This window comes from Danio rerio, chromosome 9 (genome assembly GCF_052040795.2).
Source record: "Danio rerio strain M-AB ecotype USA chromosome 9, GRCz13ab, whole genome shotgun sequence".
NCBI classification, from domain to species: domain Eukaryota; kingdom Metazoa; phylum Chordata; class Actinopteri; order Cypriniformes; family Danionidae; genus Danio; species Danio rerio.
Window position 1 is genome coordinate 56,510,791 of NC_141029.1, and position 24,728 is coordinate 56,535,518.

At 37.7% G+C, this 24,728-nt stretch overlaps 1 protein-coding gene across 3 annotated transcripts in view; it reads right to left on the reverse strand.

Moving 5' to 3' along the window:
- mid1 (midline 1) overlaps positions 1 to 24,728 on the reverse strand; it is a 146,272-nt gene that overhangs the window by 115,628 nt on the left and 5,916 nt on the right. Inside the window, exon 1 of one of the 3 annotated variants that reach the window (XM_087268512.1) lies at positions 16,750 to 16,861. The exons of 1 other annotated variant lie outside the window; for it this stretch is intronic. The gene's annotated coding sequence lies outside the window, so the exon portion shown is untranslated. Of the gene's footprint in view, positions 1 to 4,338; positions 4,513 to 16,749; positions 16,862 to 24,728 lie in introns of those variants that run through there. One more of the 3 variants, XM_087268514.1, reaches the window with a different exon arrangement.

Below are 24,728 nucleotides of genomic sequence, written 5' to 3' on the forward strand. Positions count from 1 at the left end.
ATTTGAATTGAATAAAACTGAAGTGCTTCTTTTACCCTATATTGTAAGTCACTTTGGATAAAATTATCTGCGAAATGTACAAATGTAAAACTTTAAGTCACGTTACTGAATTCAAGTAAACCTAAAAAAACAAATGATAAAGATAAAAAATATGTTTTAAGCAAATATTTTAATACAAACATTAAATTTTTATTCAGATAGTCGAGGGACTATGTCTCTCGGCTGGCCTGGGAACGCCTCGGGATCCCCCTGGAGGAGCTGGAGGAAGTGTCTGGGGATAGGGAAGTCTGGGGTTCTCTCCTAAGACTGCTGCCCCCGCGACCCGGCCCCGGAAAAGCGGCAGAAGATGAATGAAGGAATAGTTGCCAATATGTTTATCATTTATTATTGTTTGTTTTAGCTAAAAAACTAAAACAAGTTATAAAAACTATGTATAAAAACAATATCCATATGTATAATATAAAACAATAACTAACAAAAAATGCACAGCAAAAGAATCTGCTAAAGCCTTCAAAACTGTTATAAAGTCAGAATTATTTGCCCTCCTGAATATTTCCCCTAATTTCTGTTTAATGGAGAGATTTTTTTCAACACATTTCTACACAACAGTTTTAATACCTCATTTCTAATAACTGATTTATTTTCTCTTTGCCATGATGACAGCACATAATATTAGACTAGATATTCTTCAAGACACTAGTATTCAGCTTAAAGTGACATTTAAAGCCTTAACCAGGTTAATTAGGGTAAAGTTAGGGTAATTAGGCAAGTCCTTAGCCCCTTTCACACAGTGATACCGGTAAATATCCGGAAAATTTCCAGAACGACTTTACCGGTATATTCAAAAAAGCGCTGTTCACACAGGCGAGGACGTTACGAAATTTTTCCGGAAAAGAGCGTTCACACATCCATCGCAAAATGCCGGTAAATTCTGACATCATTAACCAGAAATGAGCTCTAAACGGCTGCGCTTGTGTTTGTAAACATTTGACTACATCACAAACTCTTTGGATGGATCAGTATTGAGTACAACTCTAATGAAAACATATAGAGGAACACTTCGCATGTCGAGATGTTCATGATATGTGTGTGTGTGCTGGCGCTATGGGCGCTCATGGGCACACGCAAAGCTTGAAGGTAAACAAACAACGGCTTATCATAAACATTTTATCGATAATTATTTACACAGTTAGCATTAAGAAGGAACATATAAACATTATCTGACTAACATCTAGCAGCTAAAGGTGTCTGGAAAAATATTCACAGGCTTTTATTCTCATAAACCGCACGCACGTGAATGCGTCTGACTGTTCTGATTGGCTAAAGCAGACGTCTCACGTCAGCACGTTCTAGACGTGCACGCGCTCTTTCCGGCAATCTTCCTTCTGCGTTCACACAGCGCAGAATTCCGGCAAATTACCAGTAATGATACAACTTCTCTTTCTGGAAAATAGCCAGAACGAATTTACTGGTATTTTCAAAAAGGACCTGTTCACACATACACACCTTTCCGGAAAATTGCCGGTAATTTTCTGGAAAGGTCTGTATGTGTGAAAGGGGCTCTTGTATAACAGTGGTTTGTTCTGGAGACAATCCAAAACTAATATTGCTTAAGGGGCTAATAATATTGACCTTAAAATGGCTTTAAAACAATTAAAAACTGCTTTATTCTAGCCGAAATAAAACAAATAAGACTTTCTCCAGAAGAAAAAATATTATATGAAATACTGTGAAAAATTCCTAAATCTTTTCATTTTGGAAATGATTGAAAAAAATGTACAGGGGTTGCGAATAATTTTGACTTGTAATAATTTTAAACTTGACTGTTTGGTGGAATTAGTGCAAATTGGTCCTCTAAATCAATTGCATGCTCATCATGCCAGCGGTTGCCATGGTGCTCTTTGGGGATCTGCCACAAATCTTGGCGCCGGGGCACTTCACTCTTAAACACTGAGGAGTTTGAGTCTCAGAGAGTGGATTTATTCAGTGATAATGACACAAGGCAACTGGAGCTCTGCCAGATCTGCTTAAACCAGACTCAGCTTCAGATCTGACGCCCCCAGACTCTCAGGGTAGATTTACCATCCCTGCTTCTGCCAGCCTGTCTCAGGTTAGAGCCTTCAAACTGTGTGCTGAGTTTATTTTGAGATGCTGGATATCAACAAGCGGAACTGAATATCATGATCTATTTAGCTGTGAGATAATCAGGACGAATGACACCAAATAAAATAATTATACACAGAATATTATTTTTCAGTTTGTTCACTTGCGAACGGTAAAATTAAACATACATAAAAATACAAAAAAAGTGAAAATGGAAACACACTGACTAAAACTAAAGCTTTACAATCACATTGAAATTATAAACATAAAGAATAACAAATATTGAACTGCTCAGCAACAAATTCGCAACAGCAGCAGACTAGAAACCTCCCACAGCAACCACTCACAAACACCCTAGCAACCATTTAGAACACATTTGCAACTGCTAAGCTACACCTTAGCCACAACAGAACACTGTAGCAACACCCAAACAACCTCTGTAAACCTCACGGCTTACTTGACAGAAGGCTGCAGAAACAGCTAATGGACACTTTAGCTTTATTATAAAAAGTTACGGTCACACTTTACAATAAGGTTCATTAGTTAATGTTAATTAATGCATTTACTAACATGAACAAACAATGAACAATACATTTACTACTGTAGATACTACTACTGTAACGTTAGTTAATGAAAATACAGTTGTTCAGTTCATGTTATCTCATGGTGCATTAACTAATGTTAACAAGCATGGACTTGAATGTTAATAATGCATTAGTAAATGTTCAATTATGATTAATAAATGCTGTACATGTGTTGTTCGTGATTAGTTCATGTTAGTAAATGCATTAACTAATGGACCTTTTTGTAAAGTGTTACCAAAGTTTCCAAGTCAAATCAGAACCAACGCACCACATGCTGAAATATATTACTTTTATTCACATTTGACAAATGATAATGATTTTAATAATGTTTGGTACAATTAGACTCTGCTGCTGCTATAATAAATACAATACATTCATTTATTCATTGTCTTTTCAGCTTAGTCCTTTTATTAATCTGGGGTCGCCACAGCGGAATGAACCGCTGAGTGAGTGTGTGGATGTTTCCCAGTACTGGAAGGGCGTCCGCTGCGTAAAACATATGCTGGATAGGTTGGCGGCTCATTCCGCTGTGGCGACCCCTGATTAATAAAGGGACTAAGCTGAAAATGAATAAATTAAATATTCATAATGAATAATAAATAAATTAATTAAATAATAACAATAAGTAAAATAAATCAATAACAAAATAAATTAAATAAATTAACGAGTTTCGCATTTTAAAGTTAAAAAATAAAATAATAACAATAATAATTATAAAATAATTTATATAATAATAAATTATATTTTTAATTGAAAAATTAAACTAAAATTTAAATTAAATTAAAATTAAATTAATTGAAAAAAAATAAACAGCATCTATATTAAATTATATAATATTATATTATACTCTGCTAAAGCTATAATAAACACAATACAACATAAGAAAATTATACTCTACCTATTGATTATTAAAAAATATAAAATGCTTTTATAAATAAATACGTTTTTAGTTTATTGAACATATACATACTTTGAATACAATGTTTTGCAACAGTAAAAGATATTTAGAATAACATAAACATATAATAATAATTATAATAATAATAATTTACATAAAAAATTAAATAAAGAAATAATGCATAATATAATAACAATGAATTAAATAAATAAATGACAAATACAATTTGAATAAATAATTTAATAAAATAATTTAATAAAATAAATTAATAAGTTTAACATTTAAAAAATTAACAAATAAAATAATAGTAAAAATAATAAAACAACAATAAAACATTTTTGCATGGTTCTTTTCTGATGATAAATGATCTAAATGATGATATTCTTATTTAAAAATAAATAAATATAAATAATCATCAGTAGTTTAAATATATAAAAACAAATAAACATGTTCCCCAAAACACACACAGACAGAAGGCAAATCCAGAAAACCAATAACAACTGTATGGTATCCCAATTGTTTCACCAGTTAAGGCATTTCTTCAACACATATCAATTTCCACAACTTTTCCATCATGTTTTTCATTATAAAAACAGCTAAACAGTCAAACAAGCACAGGAAAAATCCCACAAACAGATCAGAGCTGAAAACACTGCTGCTCATCTGCTGCTCAGCCGTAATGAACACAATAATAAGTAGGTCATCAATGAAAGAGCAAAAACTCACGCTAGTAAAACACTGAGAGAGACTTACTGTACGTTCAAGTTTCCTTCAGTGGAGTCAGAAAGAGCTGATGTTCAGACAGAAACACATGGCGGATAATAAAAGAGTGTGTTTGTGGAGCTGAAGCCCCTCCTGCAGGCCTGTGCTCAGGAGAGCGTGAAGAAACAAGACCTGCTGTCGCCTCAACGCTCACAGCAGAAACACACTGACCTCAGACCAGTTTGACCACCACAACCATCAGTTTGACCACCACAACCATCAGTTTGACCATCACAAACACCAGATTCACCATCACAACCAATAGTCTGACCATAACAAACACCAGTTTTCTGATCACAAACACCAGTTTCACAATCACAAACACCAGATTCACCATCACAAACATTAGTTTGACCATGATAAACATCAGTTTCATCATAACAAACACCAATTTTACGATCACAAACACCAGATTGACCATCACAAACACCAGATTCATCATAACGAACATCAGATTCACCATATTAAACACCAGTTTTATGATCACAAACACCAGTTTCACCATCACAAACACCCGTTTGACAATCACAAACACCAATTTTACCATCACAAATGCCAGATTTGACCAGCACAAACATCAGATTCACCATCTCAAACACCAGTTTGACCATCACAAACATCTGATTCACCAGCACAAACACCAGGTTCACCATCACAAACACCAGATTCACCAGCACAAACATCAATCTGACTATCACAAACACCAGTTTGACCATCACAAACATCAGATCCACCATCACAACCCTCAGATTCACCATCACAAACACCAGATTCACCAGCACAAACATTAGTCTGACTATCACAACCCCCAGTCTGCCCATAACAAATACCAGTTTAACAATCATAAACACCAGATTCACCATCACAAACATCAGTTTCACCATCACAAACATCGGTCTAACTATCACAAACACCATTTTCACCATCACAAACATCAGATTCACCATCACAACCACCAGCCTGACCATAACAAACACCAGTTTTACCATCACCAACATCAGTTTGACAATTACAAACAAAAGTTTGAAGATCACGAACACCAACCTGACCAAAACAAATACCAGTTTCACCATTACAAACACCAGTGTGACCACCACAAACACGAGTTTGACCATCACCAACACCAGCTTGACCACAAGCACCAGATTCACCTTCACAAACACTGGTTTGACTACCACAAACACCAGTTTCACCATCACAATCAGCAGATTTTCCATCACAATCACCAGATTCAACATAACAAACACCAGTTTGACAATGACAAATACCAACCTGACCATCACAAACATCAGTTTTACAATCACAAACACCAGATTCACCATCACAAACACCAGATTCACCACCACAAACACAAGTTTAACAATCACAAACATCAGTTTAACAATCACAAACACCAGATTCACCATCACAAACACCAGATTCACCACCACAAACACCAGATTCATCACCACAAACACAAGCTTAACAATCACAAACACCAGTTTGACAATCACAAACACTAGATTCACCATCACAAACACCAGTTTGAACATCACAAATATCAGATTCACCACCACAAACACCAGATTCACCTTCACAAACACCGGTTTGACTACCACAAACACCATTTTTACCATCACAATCAGCAGATTTTCCATCACAATCAGCAGATTTAACATAACAAACACCAGTTTGACAATGACAAATACCAACCTGACCATCACAAACATCAGTTTGAAAATCACAAACACCAGATTCACCATAACAAACACCAGATTCACCGCCACAAACATGAGTTTAACAATCACAAACACCAGATTCACCAGCATAAACACCAGATTCACCACCACAAACACAAGTTTAATAATCACAAACACGAGTTTAACAATCACAAACACCAGATTCACCATCATAAACACCAGATTCACCACCACAAACATGAGTTTAACAATCACAAACACCAGTTTGACAATCACAAACACTAGATTTACCATCACAAACACCAGTTTGAACATCACAAACATCAGATTCACCACCACAAACACCAGTTTGAATATCGCAAACACCAGTTTCATCATAACAAGCACTAGTTTGACAATCACAAACACCAGGTTCACAATCACAAACACCAGTTTGACAATAACAAACACCAGATTCAGCCACACAAACACCAGATTCACCACCAAAAACACCAGGTTCACAATCACAAACACCAGTTTGACAATAACAAACACCAGATTCAGCCACACAAATGCCAGATTCACCACCAAAAATGCCAGATTCACTATCACAAACACCAGATTCACCATCACAAACACCAGATTCACCACCACAAACATGAGTTTAACAATCACAAACACCACATTCACCAGCATAAACACCAGATTCACCACCACAAACACGTGTTTAATAATCACAAACATGAGTTTAACAATCACAAACACCAGATTCACCATTATAAACACCAGATTCACCACCACAAACACCATATTCACCACCACAAACACGAGTTTAACAATCACAAACACCAGTTTGACAATCACAAACATCAGATTCACCACCACAAACACCAGTTTGACTATCGCAAACAGCAGATTCAGCCACACAAACACCAGATTCACCACCAAAAATGCCAGATTCACCATTACAAAAATCTAATTCATCATCACAAACACCAGTTTGAGACATGAGACAATAGCTGGTTTAGAAAAGTCAAGGTTTTAAAACCGCTAAATTTTTTTTGTTATACCGTTTCTTTATGTTTTTGAGGGCAACAGTATCTCCAGCAGAAAAGCAGACTCCACATCAATAGCTACTGGTCAGCTCATGATTCAGAAAACATCTAAAAAACAAATCCTTTATAAACCACATTCAGCATGCGGTAGAGCTGAACAGTGTACTGACTTTACTTTATATCAACAGAATGAAAGATCTCCAAAGATGCCTTTTTAAATGGTAAAGAAATCTGTGTTTTTTAAACCAATGAAGACAGCAGAAGTCTATGATTTATTTGAATTACTTAGCCTGACTTGTTTACTGCTCCAACATATTTGAAATGGTCCTTAAAATAAAATATAATGTGCACAATGGGGAAAAAAGTTGCTGTTTTTTTAACCAACATATTTAAAAAACACATTTTAGAGCAGTAATCACAATACCGCCAAACTCTAATATATTTATCCATGGTTATTATACTCTCAGAATCTTATACTGGCTCATGCCTAGCGCTGACCCTGCCTCTCCAGTCAGACTATCCCAAACCCCAGCACAGGACTCCAGATCAGGCTTTAAAGAAGAGAGGAATGAAAGAACACAGCAAACCGAAATCAAACACACGCAGAGCAGAGCATGAAGGGCTGATCTGAAACACTGCACAAACACAATGCAACTACATGCAGCCAAAGATTTCCCACAAAAGAAGCCAGAATTTTTCTAACTGAGTTTTGTCTTCTAACAATAAACATCTATTATCGTGTTTTGGAGCCATACTATTCTAAAGTGCATTATGCTGTACATTTTATTAGTGTTTACAACATTTTTACATGATGTAGTTGTTACGAGGGGGGTGTGATCAAACGGCCTGCACGAAGGGAGAGCGAGTAAGAAACCGGTGGCTGAAAGTAGGTCTAATCAAGATTATTATTAACACCTGTTTTGCTTCCAGTAATTGGGCCAGAGAAACTATATTTTAGGAGCTGCCTGAGGGACACACGAGAGACCTGAGAGGTAAGCCACATGCCCCTATAAATTTTGTGTTTTTTTCAAAGTTGACAAAAAGAAATGTCTTTGTTTTTTACCTGATAATTTGTATAATTTCCTGTAATTTGTAATAATGATTTGTAATCTTTGTTTCTTACCTTGCCTCCTTCACTGACACTCTACGAACATTGATGCAGGAGCATTAGAACTCTTCTGACTGTAGTCTTCGCTATAATGAACTGATAAACTGTAATGAATACTGTAGTAATATTTAATTTTTACTACAGTGAACTGTGGTATTGTGGTGATGGATGGATAGAACAATTGATAGAATGATTGATAGACAGACAGACAGACGAATGGAATGATAAAATTATAGATAGAACAATAGAACGATGAGTGTGTGTGTGTGTGTGTGTGTGTGTGTGTGTGTGTGTGTGTGTGTGTGTGTGTGTGTGTGTGTAAAACAGATGGATGGATGATACATGGATAGACATATAGATAAATGGACGGATGACTGGATGGTTGAATAAAATGCCAGATGGAGCAATGTATATAATGACAGAACGATGGATGGATTGACAGAGAGAATGAATGATAGAACAATAGAAGGATGGATGGATAACTAGAGAGAACAATATATGGATTGAATGATGGATGGACTGATAAATAGAATAATGGATGGATAGATAAATGGATAGAATGATGGATGGATAAATGGTTAGAACAATGGATAGAACTATAGATGGATAGAATGATGGATGGATGGATAAATGGATAGAACGATAGATGAATAAATAATAGATGAATTGATGGATTCGATAGACTGAATGATAGAGAGATGGATGGATTACTGGATAGAACGATAGAGGGATAGAACAATGCATGGATGGATAAATGGGTAGAACTATGAATTGAAGGATAGAACGACAGATGGACTGATGGATAAAACAATGGATGGATGGATAAATAGACAGAACAATAGGTGGATAGATGGCTAGAATGATGGATGGATAAATGAATAGAATGATAGATGGATAGAATGTTGAATTGATGGATGGATAAATGGATAAAACGAAAGGTGGAGCAATGTATATAATGACAGAACGATGGATTGACAGAGAGAATGAATGATAGAACAATAGAAGGATGGATGGATAACTAGAGAGAACAATATATGGATTGAATGATGGATGGACTGATGAATAGAATAATGGATGGATAGATAAAAGGATAGAATGATAGATGGATGGATAAATGGTTAGAACAATGGATAGAACTATAGATGGATAGAATGATGGATGGATGGATAAATGGATAGAGTGATAGATGAATAAATAATAGATGAATTGATGGATTCGATAGACCGAATGATAGAGAGATGGATGGATTACTGGATAGAACGATAGAGGGATAGAACAATGCATGGATGGATAAATGGGTAGAACTATGAATTGAAGGATAGAACGACAGATGGATTGATGGATAAATCAATGGATGGATGGATAAATGGACAGAACAATAGGTGGACTGATGGATAGAACTTTGGATGGATAAATGAATAGAATGATAGATGGATAGAATGTTGGATGGATGGATGGATGGATAACTGGATAAAACGAAAGGTGTATAGAACGGTTGATGGATAAAACAATGGATGGATGGATGGAGAAATGGACAGAATGATAGGTGTATAGATGGATAGAATGATGGATGGATAAATGAATAGAATGATAGATGGATAGAATGTTGAATGGATGGATGGATAAATGGATAGAACGAAAGGTGGATAGAACGGTTGATGGATAAAACAATGGATGGATGGATGGATGGTGAAATGGACAGAACGATAGGTGGATAGATGGATAGAATGTTAGATGGATGGATGGATAAATAGATAGAACGAAAGGTGGATAGAATGGTTGATGAATAAAACAATGGTTGGATGGATGGTGAAATGGACAGAACGATAGGTGGACTGATGGATAGAACGTTGGATGGATAAATGAATAGAATGTTGGATGGATGGATGTATGGATGGATGGATGAATATTGGATAGAATGAAAGATGGATAGAACGGTTGATGGATAAAACAATGGATGGATGGATGGATAAATGGACAGAATGATGGATGGCTAAATGGATAGAACGACAGATGGATAGACTGATGAATAGAATGATAGAAGGATGGATGGATAAATCGATAGAATGATAGATGGATAGAACAACAGATGGATTGAATGATAAATGGACTGATGGATAACACGATGGATGGATGGACAAATTGATAGAATGATAGATGGATAGAACGATGGATGGATGGATGGATGGATGGATAAATGGATAGAACGAAAGATGGTTAGAATGGTAGATGGATGAATCAATAAACCAATGGATGGATGGATAGATGAATAAACGGACAGAATGATAGGTGGATTGATGGATAAAACGATGGATGGATAAATGTATAGAATGATAGATGGATGGACTGTTGGACATGATGATAGATAGAACGATAGAATGATGGATGTATAAATGGATAGAATGGTAGATGTATAGAACGATGGATGGATGGATAGAATAGATGGATTGAATGATAGATGGATTGATGGATAAATAGATAGAACGAAAGATGGATTGATGAATAGAACGCTGGATGGATGGATAAATAGATATAACAATAGATGTATGGACTGATGGATAGAATGATAGAACGATTGATGGATAAATGGATAGAATGATAGATGGATAGAATGATGGATGGATAAATGGCTAGAATGATAGATGAATAGAACTATGGATGGATGGATGGATGGATAAATGGATAGAGCAATAGATGGATTGATAAATAGAACGCTGGATGGATGGATAGAACGAAATATGGATAGAACGGTAGATGTATTGATGGATAAAACAATGGATGGATGGACAGAAAGATGGATTGGTGGATAGGATGATGAATGGATAAATGGACAGAACATTAGATGAAGAGACTGATAGATAAAATGCTAGATAGAACAACAGAAGAATGGATGGATAAATGGGTAGAACAATAGGTGGATTGAATGATGGATGGATGGACTGATAGATGGGTTACTGTGATGCTTTGCTCATCTTGCATCTCTCGTATGAATGTATAGATTTATGAAATATGTGTGCATGTGTGTGTGTAATTAGAATAGAGGACGTTGTTTACTAGGTTTCTAGAAGCAGCAGAATGTCAGCCTTCTGCTCTGTGTTTCTGCTGTACATCTGCTATTTGAGCCGTGATTGCGGTCTTTGTGTGAGTCTGAATGAATGTGAATTCTTCAAGCTCATGCAGCGTGTGCTCATTTCCCAGGCTGTGTTTGCACTCCTGGCCTCTGGACTGTTGTTTAATTAGCAGAGGATCATCATGTAAATCAATTAAAGCCACTGACCGGAAAACTCAGAGAGAGAGAGAGAGAGAGAGAGAGAGAGAGAGAGAGAGAGAGAGAGAGAGAGAGAGAGAGAGAGAGAGAGAGAGAGAGAGAGAGAGAGAGAGAGAGAGAGAGAGAGAGAGAGAGAGAGAGAGAGAGAGAGAGAGAGAGAGAGAGAGAGAAGAGCATCTGTGTCTGATCCTGTGACTGCAGGATGAGCTGTGATTGGCTGCTGCTCCTGTCACTCAAATGCTCTGTTTATCAGCTGTTACTGAACTGATGTGTTTCTGTTGTGGTGATGAGATTAACTGGGCACATTATTGATCATAAAGAGGATCTGTGAGATCATCAATGACAGACAGGACAAAATGTAGAGCAGTACATCTGACCTCAGTATAATTATTCATATACTTAACAATTCTAAAAACAAAACAAGAGCTCTTCTGTCTTAAAGTTTCCTACTCTCAATATAAAAAAAAAAACAAAAAAACAAATATGAAAATACATGCATAACATAAACAAATATAGTTAAAAGAAAACTAAGAACTGTTTATTAATTTTATGTTAAAAAAAAAACATGTTGGCTGTATATTGCTATTAAAGGATAATAACAACAAATTATTTTATTTTTATTTATTTATTTAATTCGATATATATATATATATACACACACACCGGCCATTTTATTAGGTACACTTTACTAGTACTAGGTTGGACCCACTTTTGCCTACTGAACTGCCTTAATCCTTTATGGCATGTATTCAACAAGGTACTGGAAAATTCCTCAGAGATTTTGCTCCATATTGACATGATAGCATCACGCAGTTGCTGCAGATTTGTCGGCTGTACATCCAGGATGCCAATCTCCCATTCCACCACATGCCAAAGGTGCTCTATTGGGCTGAGATCTGCTGACTGTGGAGGCCATTTTAGTAGAGTGAACTCATTGTCATGTTCAAGAAACCAGTCTGAGATGATTGAGCTTTATGACATGGTGTGTTATCCTGCTGGAAGTAGCCATCAGAAGATGAGTACACTCAGGTCATTAAGGGATGGACATGGTCAACAGCAATACTCAGGTAGGCTGTGGTGTTGACACCATGATTAACTGGACTAAGTGTGCCAAGAAAATCTCCCCCACACCATTACACCACCAGTCTGAACCGCTGATACAAGGCAGGATGGATGCATGCTTTCATGTTGTTGAGGCCAAATTCTGACCCGACCATCCGAATGTGTCAGCAGAAATGGAGACTCATCAGAGCAGGCAACGTTTCTCCAATCTTCTATTGTCCAGTTTTGGTGAGTCTGTGTGAATTGTAGCCTCAGTTTCCTGTTCTTAGCTGACAGGAGCGGCACCCGGTGTGGTCTTCTGCTGCTGTAGCCCATCCGCCTCAAGGTTGGACGTGTTGTGTGTTCAGAGATGCTCTTCTGCAGACCTCGGTTGTAACGAGTGCTTATTTGAGTTACTGTTGCCTTTCTATCAGCTGGAACCAGTCTGGCCATTCTCCTCTGACATTAACAATGCACATGTTATAACATGAACTACTGCCAGCTAGTGTTTCGGAAGTGATATTGCTAAGTAACACAAACAGCATGCAGAAGTATAAATGCATGGCTACGCACAAGGCATGCTCATGGAGATCGCTAGACGCAGTATAAGTGTAAATCTGCCTTTATAATGTACTGTACTATACTACACTGTACCCTCTGGGTTAATTCAACTCAAATTGGGTAAATTATGGTATAACCCAAAAACTGGGTTAAATTTGGCTCTATAAATTTAATTAAAAAAAATTAACTCAGCAGTTGGTTTTGTCCATATTTTACCAAATAACCCAGCATTTTCTAAGTGCACATTACATACAGTAGTCTGTATTATTAAACATGATGGTCAAAGATAAAATATATCAAACTGTTATTTACACATCATCTATACACAACTAATATTGATCTTTCTACTAATGTATTAATATCACTATCACATCCATCATCTTCTCATCAGTGGCATGCATCTAAACCAGGGATGGGCAAACTCGGTCCTGGAGGGCCGGTGTTCTGCACAGTTTAGCTCCAACTCTGATCAAACACACCTGCTTATAGATAATTAGAGATCTTGGAGACACTGATTAGCATGTTTAGGTGTGATTGATTAGAGTTGGACCCAACTATGCAGGACACCGGCCCTCCAGGACTGAGTTTGCCCATCCCTGACTGGTCATTGCATGTTGTGATTTTGTGTTTTCTGTCTTGAGATTGTTCAGTATGATGCGATTTTCTATGTTCAATTTGATTGGATGGAAATCACAGCACTGATTATTCTGCCAAGCACTATAGACAAGAAAAAAAAAAGAGTAGTGACTGCAGATTCAAGGAAAACAGTGGACGAATACGGCACTAAAAATGTACTCAAGTGAAAGTAAAAGCAGACATTTATAAAACTACTTAGTAAAGTACAATTCCTGAGACAAACTGACTCCGTTACAGTCATTCGAGTACTTGTAATTTGTTATTCACATCACTGAATATGTATTATGTTCATTCATTCATTTTCTTGTCGGCTTAGTCCCTTTATTAATCAGGGGTCGCCACAGCGGAATGAACCGCCAACTTATCCAGCAAGTTTTTACGCAGCGGATGCCCTTCCAGCCGCAACCCAGCTCTGGGAAACATCCACACACACACTCATACACTACGGACAATTTAGCCTACCCAATTCACCTGTACCGCATGTCTTTGGACTGTGGGGGGAACCGGAGCACCCGGAGGAAACCCACGTGAACGCAGGGAGAACATGCAAACTCCACACAGAAACGCCAACTGAGCCGAGGATCGAACCAGCAACCCTTCTTGCTTTGAGGCGAACGTGCTACCCACTGCGCCACTGTGTCGCCCACTGTATTACGAACAGTAAACTGAAAACACATTTTGAGCCAGTTTCATCATGTCGAATGGTGGGTCTTTGTTTTTTAAAGGGCCTGAAGTGCTTCAGTTGCATGTGTGTGTGTGTGTGTGATGTGTTTAGTGTTGGAGAAGCTGATATCATCCAGATTTCAGACCTCCTCGATGATGTTCAATATCCTGAACACACATTTAAGGTCCTTCAACACACACACACACCTCCAGCTGAATAAGCAGATCTCACAATGTACTGACTTACAGAAGTGAAGATTAAAATATGAAGAGTTTAAATGCAAAAACCTCTAAGTGCATTGAACATTTTAGCCTCTTATGTTCATGTTCATTCCCAGGGATGGGTTGTCGGGCATCCACTGTGTAAAAACTTGCTGGATAAGTTGGTGGTTCATTCCGCTGTGGCGACCCCAGATTAATAAAGGGACTAAGCTGACAAGAAAATGAATGAATGAATCAATGTTTATGTTCAGTTATTTCATGTTATTATAAAAGTGATAATACTGAATCAAGACATAGGAGCCTGAGAAAAATGCAAATTTTAGTAGAATATTTCAGATGGCATGTAGAAGTTTTTGCATCTAAACTCTTCATATGATCTGGTTGTCATAAAGATCCCATATGTGTTAGCTTTTTAAAATTGCATATGAATATAACAGTGTGTGAAGTATAAGCATTTTATGTATATTATGTAGGTGTATGTATTTATGCATGTACAGTGTGTGCATGTAAAAACATAGAGAGTGTGTGTGTGTGATTGTGTGTAGATAATATGTATACAGTCACCGGCCACTTTATTAGGTACACCTGTCCAACTGCTCGTTAAGGTAAATTTCTAATCAGTCAATCACATGGCAGCAACTCAATGCATGTAGGCATGTAAACATGGTCAAGAGGATCTGCTCCAGTTCAAAGTGAGCATCAGAATGGGGAGGAAAGGGAATTTAAGTGACTTTGAATGTGGCATGGTTGTTGCTGCTCTGAGTATTTCAGAAACTGCTGATCTACTGGAATTTTCACGCACAACCATCTCTAGGGTTTACCGAGAATGGTATGAAAAAAAATAAATCCAAAAAAAGCAGCTATTCTGTGGGTGCAAATGCCTTGTTGATGCTAAAGGTCAAAGGAGAATGGCCAGACCGGTTCAAGCTGATCGAAAGGCAAGACGTCCAACCTTGAGGCGGACGTAAGGTGTACCTAATAAAGTGGACAGTGAGTGTATGTGTACATGTATGCATTTATCTAAGTATATATTTGATGTTTTTTTCACAGTACATACTATACTACTAGATATTTTTCAAGATGCTAGTATTCAGCTTAAAGTTACATTTATATAGGTTAATTAAAAATAACCTAACTTAAATTAATTAGAAGAGTCATTGGACAACAGTGGTTTGTTCTGTACAAGGCTAATAAAATTGGCCTTCCAGCCAAACTAAAACAAATAAGACTTTCTCCAGAAAATAAAAAATATAATCAGACATACTGTGAAAATGTCCTTGCTCTGTTAAACAAAATGATTTTATTATTTAAAAAATAATTACAATTTCACAGGAAGCCTAATAATTCTGCATACAACTGTAAATTATGCCAAATATTGCAAAACTGTCCATCTGCATATACAGTTTTCATCCATTAATGCCACTGTAAACGCACACTATTAATAATGGCATGGAAATTATGTGTATCGGTTGAGTCAGATTTTCACAATGCAGGTCTGGATCTGTGCTTCATGTTAGACTGAGAAAATTCCTTGCAGATCAGCCCACATAAACAAAACTACAGTAATTAATAGCAAATACTAGTGTTTTATTTTAAACCATACTATAGTCAAGTTCATTCATTTACTTCGGTTTAATCCCTTTATCCATCAGGGGTCGCCACAGAGAAATGAACCGCCAACTTATCCAGCATATGTTTTACATAGCGGATGCACTTCCAGCTGCAACCTAGTACAGGGAAACACCCCCACACACTGATTCACACACATACACTACAGTCACCTAAGCCTATTCAAATCCCCTATAGCGCATGTGTTTGGACAGTGGGGGAAACCGAAGCACCCGGAGGAAACCCATGCTAACATGGGGAGAACATGCAAACTCCACAAAGAAGTGCCAACTGACCCAGCCGGGACAGCAACCATCTTGCTGTGAGTCGCCCCACTATAGTAAAGTACTTCAATTAATCGGTAGTCAGGGGTAGCACAAATCATCCAATACTTCACTAGTATGGTAGCGTTTACTGTAAATGATTAGTATCATGTGGGTAAATGATACACCGAAAGAATAAATACACTGAAAAGCAACAGGATATTTTCCACAGTGAACTTCTGCAGGAGTCTCAGTGAAGGGAAAGCAGTCATACATTATTTACTCCATAGGACAGATTAACTTAAGCCTGCTGTCTTACCCGCTTCCCCATGATGATGATGAAGATTATGAAGATGACGATAATGAAGGTCAGATTGAGTCTCCCCTGCTGTCAGAAATGAGTGTTACCTGCCTGGCTGTGTGTATGTGTGATTATGTGGGTGTGTTGGTGATCTGCAGGTTCACACAGGAGCAGAACACACTCCACCTCTTTAACCCTTACACTACAACACATTCATATATTACTGAAACACTTTACAATTCAATTCACATCTCACTCACACATTTATTAATAATTACCGACCTTCATCGCTGTAAATCTGCAGGCTGCAATCTGTGCTTATAGTGATTATGACTGCAGCTTCTAAAATGAATTAAAAATGATCAAATAAATAAATGACTAAATTAATGAACTGACCAAAATTGGCAACTGTGATTATTAACCAAAATAACTATAATCAATAAAATAATATCAATAACAAGAGAATGGCGTAAACCTAAACAACTTTATATAGTTGAAATAAAATAAACACAGCACATATTATTTCTCATGTTTATCTTATTTTGAGTTAATAAAGTGTTATAAGTGACAAAAACAAAACTGACAAAACTGATTAATTAAAATGATTAAAACGAAGAAAGAAAAATGTGATTTATTCAAAATATGCAAGAAAAGAAAGAAAGATAAAAAGAAAGATAAAAGGAAAGAGAGGAAGGAAGTGAAGAAAGATACAAACAAACAAAAAGAAAGAAAGATAAAAGGAAAGAAAAAAGGAAAGAAAGAAAGAAAAAAAGAAAGAAAAGAAAGAAATGAGAAACAAAATAAGAAAGAAAGAAAGAAAGAAACAAACAAACAAACAAACAAACAAAAACAAAATAAGAAAGAAAGAGACAAAGACAGAAAGACTAAGAAAGAAAAGGGAAAAAATACAAAGAAAGAGACAAGGACAGAAAGACAGAAAAAAAGGAGAGAGAAAAGAAAAAGAAAGACAGACAGAACGAAAGTAAGAAAGATAGAAAGAAGGAATGAACGACAAAAGGAAAGAAAGGAAGGAAAGAATGAAAGAAAAAACAAACAAAAAGAACAGAAAAAAGAAAAGAAAAAAGGTAAAAGAAATTAAGAAAAGTGCGAAGAGAGCAACAAAGATAATGAAATAGAAAATATAGTGGAAAAGAAAGAATAAAAGAAAAAGAGAGGGAAAGTAAAAAAAGAAAGAAAGAAAGAACAAAAGAAAAAGAGAGGGAAAAGTAAAGAAAGAAAGAAAGAAAGAAAGAAAGAAAGAAAGAAAGAAAGAAAGAAAGAAAGAAAGAAAGAAAGAAAAAGAGAGGGAAAAGGAAAGAAAGAAAGAAAGAAAGAAAGAAAGAAAGAAAGAAAGAAAGAAAGAAAGAAAGAAAGAAAAAGAGAGGGAAAAGGAAAGAAAGAAAGAAAGAAAGAAAGAAAGAACAAAAGAAAAAGAGAGGGAAAAGGAAAGAAAGAAAGAAAGAAAGAAAGAAAGAAAGAAAGAAAGAAAGAAAGAAAGAAAAAGAACAAAAGAAAAAGAGAGGGAAAAGGAAAGAAAGAAAGAAAGAAAGAACAAAATAAAAAGAGAGGGAAAAGGAAAGAAAGAAAGAAAGAAAGAAAGAAAGAAAGAAAGAAAGAAAGAAAGAAAGAAAGAAAGAAAGAAAGAAAGAAAAAGAACAAAAGAAAAAGAGAGGTGAAAATGAATGAAAGAAAGAAAGAAAGAAAGAAAGAAAGAACAAAAGAAAGAACAAAAGAAAAAGAGAGGGAAGAGGAAAGAAAGAAAGAACAAAAGAAAGAAAGAAAGAAAGACTAAAAAAAGAGAGAAAAAAAGACAGAAAGAAAGAATAAAAGAAAAAGAGGGAAAAGGAAAGAAAGAAAGAAACAAAGAAAGAAAAAAAGAAAGAAAGTAAGAAAGATAGAAAGAAAGAAAGGATTGCATGTGTTTGTCTCCATTATTACAGTGTTTCTCAGTCGCTTTGGTGCATTTCTCACACTCTTTACATTTGCACAACAGTTCATGCATTTCTCAAAACAGTCAGTCATTTGTGCACATCACAGCAGCAGTTTCTCATTCCTTCCAACACATTGCAAATGCTTTGAGACATGCATCAATTGCTTTCACACAACTCTCTGCTGTTTATAACATTATCATTTGCTTATGTCATCTCAGTCAAAATTAACTAAACTCGTGAATGCTGAATAGTCACTCCATATAAAACTAATAGTCCTCATTTCATTACTCGAGTCATTACATACAAAAATGTTGAACTAGTCAAAATCTGTCAAGAAAATTTTATTTAAAAAAAATTTTAAATCTTTTTTTTCCTGAAAATGTCTTCTAAAATGAACAATTTGAAGACTGATTTGCAGACCTGTGTGTGTTGTAGGTTCAGTTCCAATATGTCCTGCAGTATTGTTTGCAGTTGTGCACAGCTCTACCCAAAGAGAGTGTATGTTTGTTGTAAATAAGGGTGTGTTTATTCTTTTGCTGTGAATAAAGTAGAATTGCAAAGAGCAAATGCATATGTGAAAAATACATATTCAGTGTCTTGTACTCAGATACCTCACTAAATGCAGTGATGTCTAACTTTACAGTAGTTTTCAATTGGCTGTGCAAGTGAAGTTTATTTATAAACATATTTCGAGAGGATCACGTGCTTATGATTGTTCACAGCTGTTCCAACTTTAGCTCATGACTGATTATCCTATCAGACGATCCTTAACTCACTATAAATAACCAGACTTTTCTCATCTCAATATCTTCGTCTTGAAGAAACCCCCCCACCCAATTCTACTTTCCCTCCTTTCAAATGGGCGTCACGGTGGCCAGCGATTAGCGCTGTTGCCTCACAGCAAGAATGCCCCTGGTTTAATTCCTTTCCAAACCAGACGGCATTTCAGTGCGGAGTTTGCTTGTTCTCCCCGAGGTTGTGTGGGTTTACTCCGGGTCCTCCGGTTTCCTCCCACAGTTCAAAAACAAGCACTCTAAACAATTAATCAAAATACATTAGCTAAACTCTGAGTACACCTGTCAGCATCCATATCTGACACTTAGCTACAACAAGCAAGAGGGGGAGTCATCGAGATCTACCTGAGCTCAAACTCCCCTCTCGCCTTGCAACGGGAGGGAGCCCAGGGCTCGAGGATCTTATAAGCTCAGGGCTCTCTCCCGGGACAGCACGCCAAACTAGCTTTATTATCAATCATCAGCTAAGTGTGAACTCTTGAAATAGTATACAGTGCTGCTGTCTTGAGCATTTTCCCCAAAATCTGACTTGTTTGCATTGAAATAAATGTACAGAGTAAACTGTCATAATAAAAATCGGACAAAGCCATTTGACTAACTTGTTCATAAACAATGGTGTCAGGACTTTTCATCTTGATGACACTGATACTTGACATCAATACTTGCTTTTGAGGAATGAGCTCTCCATTTGGAGTGAGTGACGCACTTTTGTTAGCAACTAGGTTTTGCAGTTTGTACTAATTGTTTTGAGAAATGCATTGCCTGTTGTGCAAATGTAAATAGTTTCATCAGTTCACACTCACAGATATTTGACTGAATAGAATATGTGTATTTGGCGTGCTGTCCGGGGAGAGGGCTCTGAGCTCGGGAAGACACCCTCACTCGTGTTATTCCCCTTATCAGAATAAAGAGAGAATATTAAGATAAAGAGAGATAGGGTCCTGTCCGGCTCCAAAACGCTCCCCCCTCAGATTTCAATAGGTATCTGGTTTAATAGTGTGGAGTTGGGGTGGTGGAGGGACGCTAAAGTCGAGAGAAAACTGAGGTATGACATGTTTGACTATTTATAGGGGTTTGCTCTTGAGCTGATTGGACAATAGAATAAATGTGTGTGTGTGTGTGTGTGTGATGAATTAGCCTCGTCAAAGACTGATCGTGCTCCCGAAATCTTTTTATAAAACATCACGTTGTGAGAAATGCACCAGAGAACTGAGAAAATGGTATTGTGAATGATCACACTGCGATTTGGATGCTGAAACCATATAGTGTGCTACCCTACTTCAGAAGGAAACTGCTCTATAAACAGCAGACACTGAATCAGCTGCAGGAATTTCCCTGCTTTCTCAAAGAGTGAAACTACAGTATATGCACTGCTTTTATCAGCACATCTTCCTGTCAATCTATAATTATCATCCGTCACTCCCAGACACCCAGCAGACAGTAAAAACACACGCTTACTAAAACTACAATACAACACACACCTGCTGTACCGATAAATAGACAGACACACAGACAGACAGACAGACAGGCAAGCAAGCAGATAGATGAATGGATGGATGGATAGACAGACAGATATATAGACATAGACAGACATAGATAGACAGATAGACAGACAGACACAGACAGACGGACGGACGGACGGACGGACGGACGGACAGACAGACAGACAGATAGATAGATAGATAGATAGACAGACAGACAGACTTATAGACCGATAGACAGACAGAACGACGGACGGACGGACGGACGGACAGACAGACAGACAGACAGACAGACAGACAGACAGACAGACAGACAGACAGACAGACAGATAGATAGATAGATAGATAGATAGATAGATAGATAGATAGATAGATAGACAGACAGAGACAGATATATAGACCGATAGACAGACAGAACGACGGACAGACAGACAGACAGACAGACAAATAGACAGAGAGATAGATACAGATAGACAGACAGACATAGATGGACAGACAGACAGACAAACAGATGATTGATAGACAGATAGACAGATAGAGATAGATAGATAGATAGATAGATAGATAGATAGATAGATAGATAGATAGATAGATAGATAGACAGACAGAACGACGGACAGACAGACAGATAGACAAATAGACAGAGAGATAGATACAGATAGACAGACAGACATAGATAGACAGACAGACAGACAAACAGATGATTGATAGACAGATAGATAGATAGATAGATAGATAGATAGATAGATAGATAGATAGATAGATAGATAGATAGATAGATAGATAGATAGATAGACAGAGACAGATATATAGACCAATAGACAGACAGAACGACAGACAGACATTCACACTTCCCATTCACTTTAAATGGGTGACATCAGGCATTGCTAAACTGCTTTGTGGATCCGTCGGTGTTGCCGATTTAGAGGTGGTTCTTGCTGCAGAAGTTGGGACTAGTGGAAAGCGTCAGCCAATCAGATCGCTGTATGCAAATACACCAGCTAGACAGTGGCCTATTGCTGACTGAATTTCATTGGCTGACGCTGCTATGACGATCGCTTCAGCCCCAACTTCAGACATGCCTTTAGTCAAGCTGCAGGAGGATTATTACATCATTGCTGAAATAAATAAAATCCAAACATCCAGGAAACAGCTCCGGCTGGAATGAAACATCCACTGCATGCTGGAGTTATTCACATTCAGCTGCTTTTGGGAAGGGCCGAATGTGTGTGTGCTTAAGTGTGCATATTTGTGTGTGTCTGTGAGTGTGTGTGTTTGTCTTTGTCTGTAAGTGTGTGTGTGTGTGTGTGTGTGTGTGTGTGTGTGTGTATGTTTGTCTGTGTCTGTAAGTATGTGTGTGTTTGTTTATCCGTGTCTGTGTGTGTGTGTTTGAGTGTGTGTGCATGTGCTTAAGTGTATGTGTGTAATTATGTGTGAGTGCGTGTATGCACGGGTGTATGCATGTATTTAAGACTATATGTTTGAGTGTGTGTGCAAAAGGGTATGCGTGTGTGTGTGTGTGCTTAAGTGTGTGTGTGTGTGTTTGCCAGCTCTCCGTCTGAATGATACAGTACAGATGTGTGTTTAATAGCTGCAAAGCAGACGTGCTTGAACTTGACAACAAATTTTAATGACAGACAAAAAATAAGTGTGAATGCTTCAGAACAGAAGCTCTTAAGGTCAAAGGTCACCAGAAGACAACGCCTCTTACATCTGACAAGCAGAAGACATAAAATAATTCAACTTTGAATAACATCCTAGTGCGGCATGGTGGCTCAGTGGGTAGCAATGTCGCCTCAAAGCAAGAAGGTCTCTGGTTTAGGCCTCAGCTGGGTCAGTTGGCATTTCAGTGTGGAGTTTGCATGTTCTCCCTGTGTTGTTGTGGGTTTCCTGCGGGTGCTCCAGTTTCCCCCACAGTCCAAACACATGCACTATAGGGGAAATGATGAACTAAATTGGATGTGTATAGGTGTTTCCCAGGACTGGGTTGCAGCTGGAAGGGCATCCGCTGTGTAAAACATATGCTGGAATAGTTGGTGGTTCATACCGCTATGTCGACCCCTGAAAAATAAAGGGACTAAGCCAAAGAAAAAAGACAAACACACACAAGCATACAGTTAAGTGCACACACACACACACAAACGCATACATGCACACACACACAAACAAATGCACACACACAGAAACATAGACAAACGCATACCAATGGGCGCACGCGCACACACACACACACACACACACACACACACACACACACACACACACATCCACTTAACAACACACAGTTAAGCACACACACACACACAAATGCATTCACGCGCGCACACACAGACAAATGTGCACACACACACACACACACACACACACACACACACACTAACACTAACACACAAACATGCATATACACACAGAAATGCACATACATACAGACAGACACGCGCGCAAACACACTTACACTGTGCACACTCACACAGTTAAGTACACACACTTACACAGACGCACACACAAACACACAGACAAATGCATGTGCACGCACACACAGACAGACAGACACATACAAGCACGCATACACGCACGCGCAATCACACACACACACACACACACACACAGAATCACACAAGCACACAGATGCACAGAAACACTCACCCATAAACACAAATGTGCGTACAGAAACACAAATGCGCGCACGTGGACACACACTCAAACAGACAAAAATGCACACACACTCATAAACACGCACACACATTCGCACAAACGTGCACGCACACACACACATTGGACTCCAACAGATGTAAATAAGAGGAGTTGTCAGTGTTTCAGTGAGCGTCTGCTGCTGCACATCTGCAGATGTGTTTGTCATGTTCTCGAGGGACACACACACACACACACACACACACACACACACACACACACACACACACACCACCCTCTCTGAATAAAGGCTTCGATTGTTTTCCAGACTCTGTTCAAAAGAGTCAGATCTCCTGTGAAACACGTGTGTGATCAACAACACACACTTTCTAGAGCTGTCAGAGCAGGACTGAGCGCTCACACAGATCAGTCAGAACAGTCATATTCATATTCCTGTTCATCTGAACACTCCTTAAAGAGACAGCTCACCCAAAAACTACACTTCAGTTATTATTTCACTTGTTTCAAACTACTGCTGCACTATATATATATATATTCAGCACGGCTATCAAGCTATTGAAGTCATCCGCTGACATTGTAAATGGTATAATGCATATCGCAGTAAAATAAAATATTGCAATGTCAGATTTATACAATATGGTCCTGCCCTACTTCAAAGCAGTTTGAGTTGCTTTCTTCTGTTCAATACAAAAGAAGATATACTTAAAGAATAAAGATAAAGAACTTGGCCTGTCACAAAAATCAATATCTAGACTCATCACACAACACATGAACATGAGCTCAATCATTTTTGCTGATGCAATATACAGGGTGGGCCGTTTATATGGAGACACCCTAATAAAATGGGAAAGGTGGGAGAGATTGAGCTATCTTGATATTGAACATCTTAAGCTACCAGTGGGCTGTACAAACCTGGAGCTCTTATTTATTTATTGTCTTGAACATGACACAGTCTAATATCGTGTTTTATGAATGTCTACACCTACTCCAACCCTAAACTCAACCTCACAGTAACCTGATTTGTGTTGTCTGCTCCATCTGCACCACCTAAACCCAACCTACTTGTGGTGTAAGTCCCTCCCACTCGGAGGTCACCCAACCCACTTGTGGTGTAAGTCCCTCCCACTTGGAGGTCACCC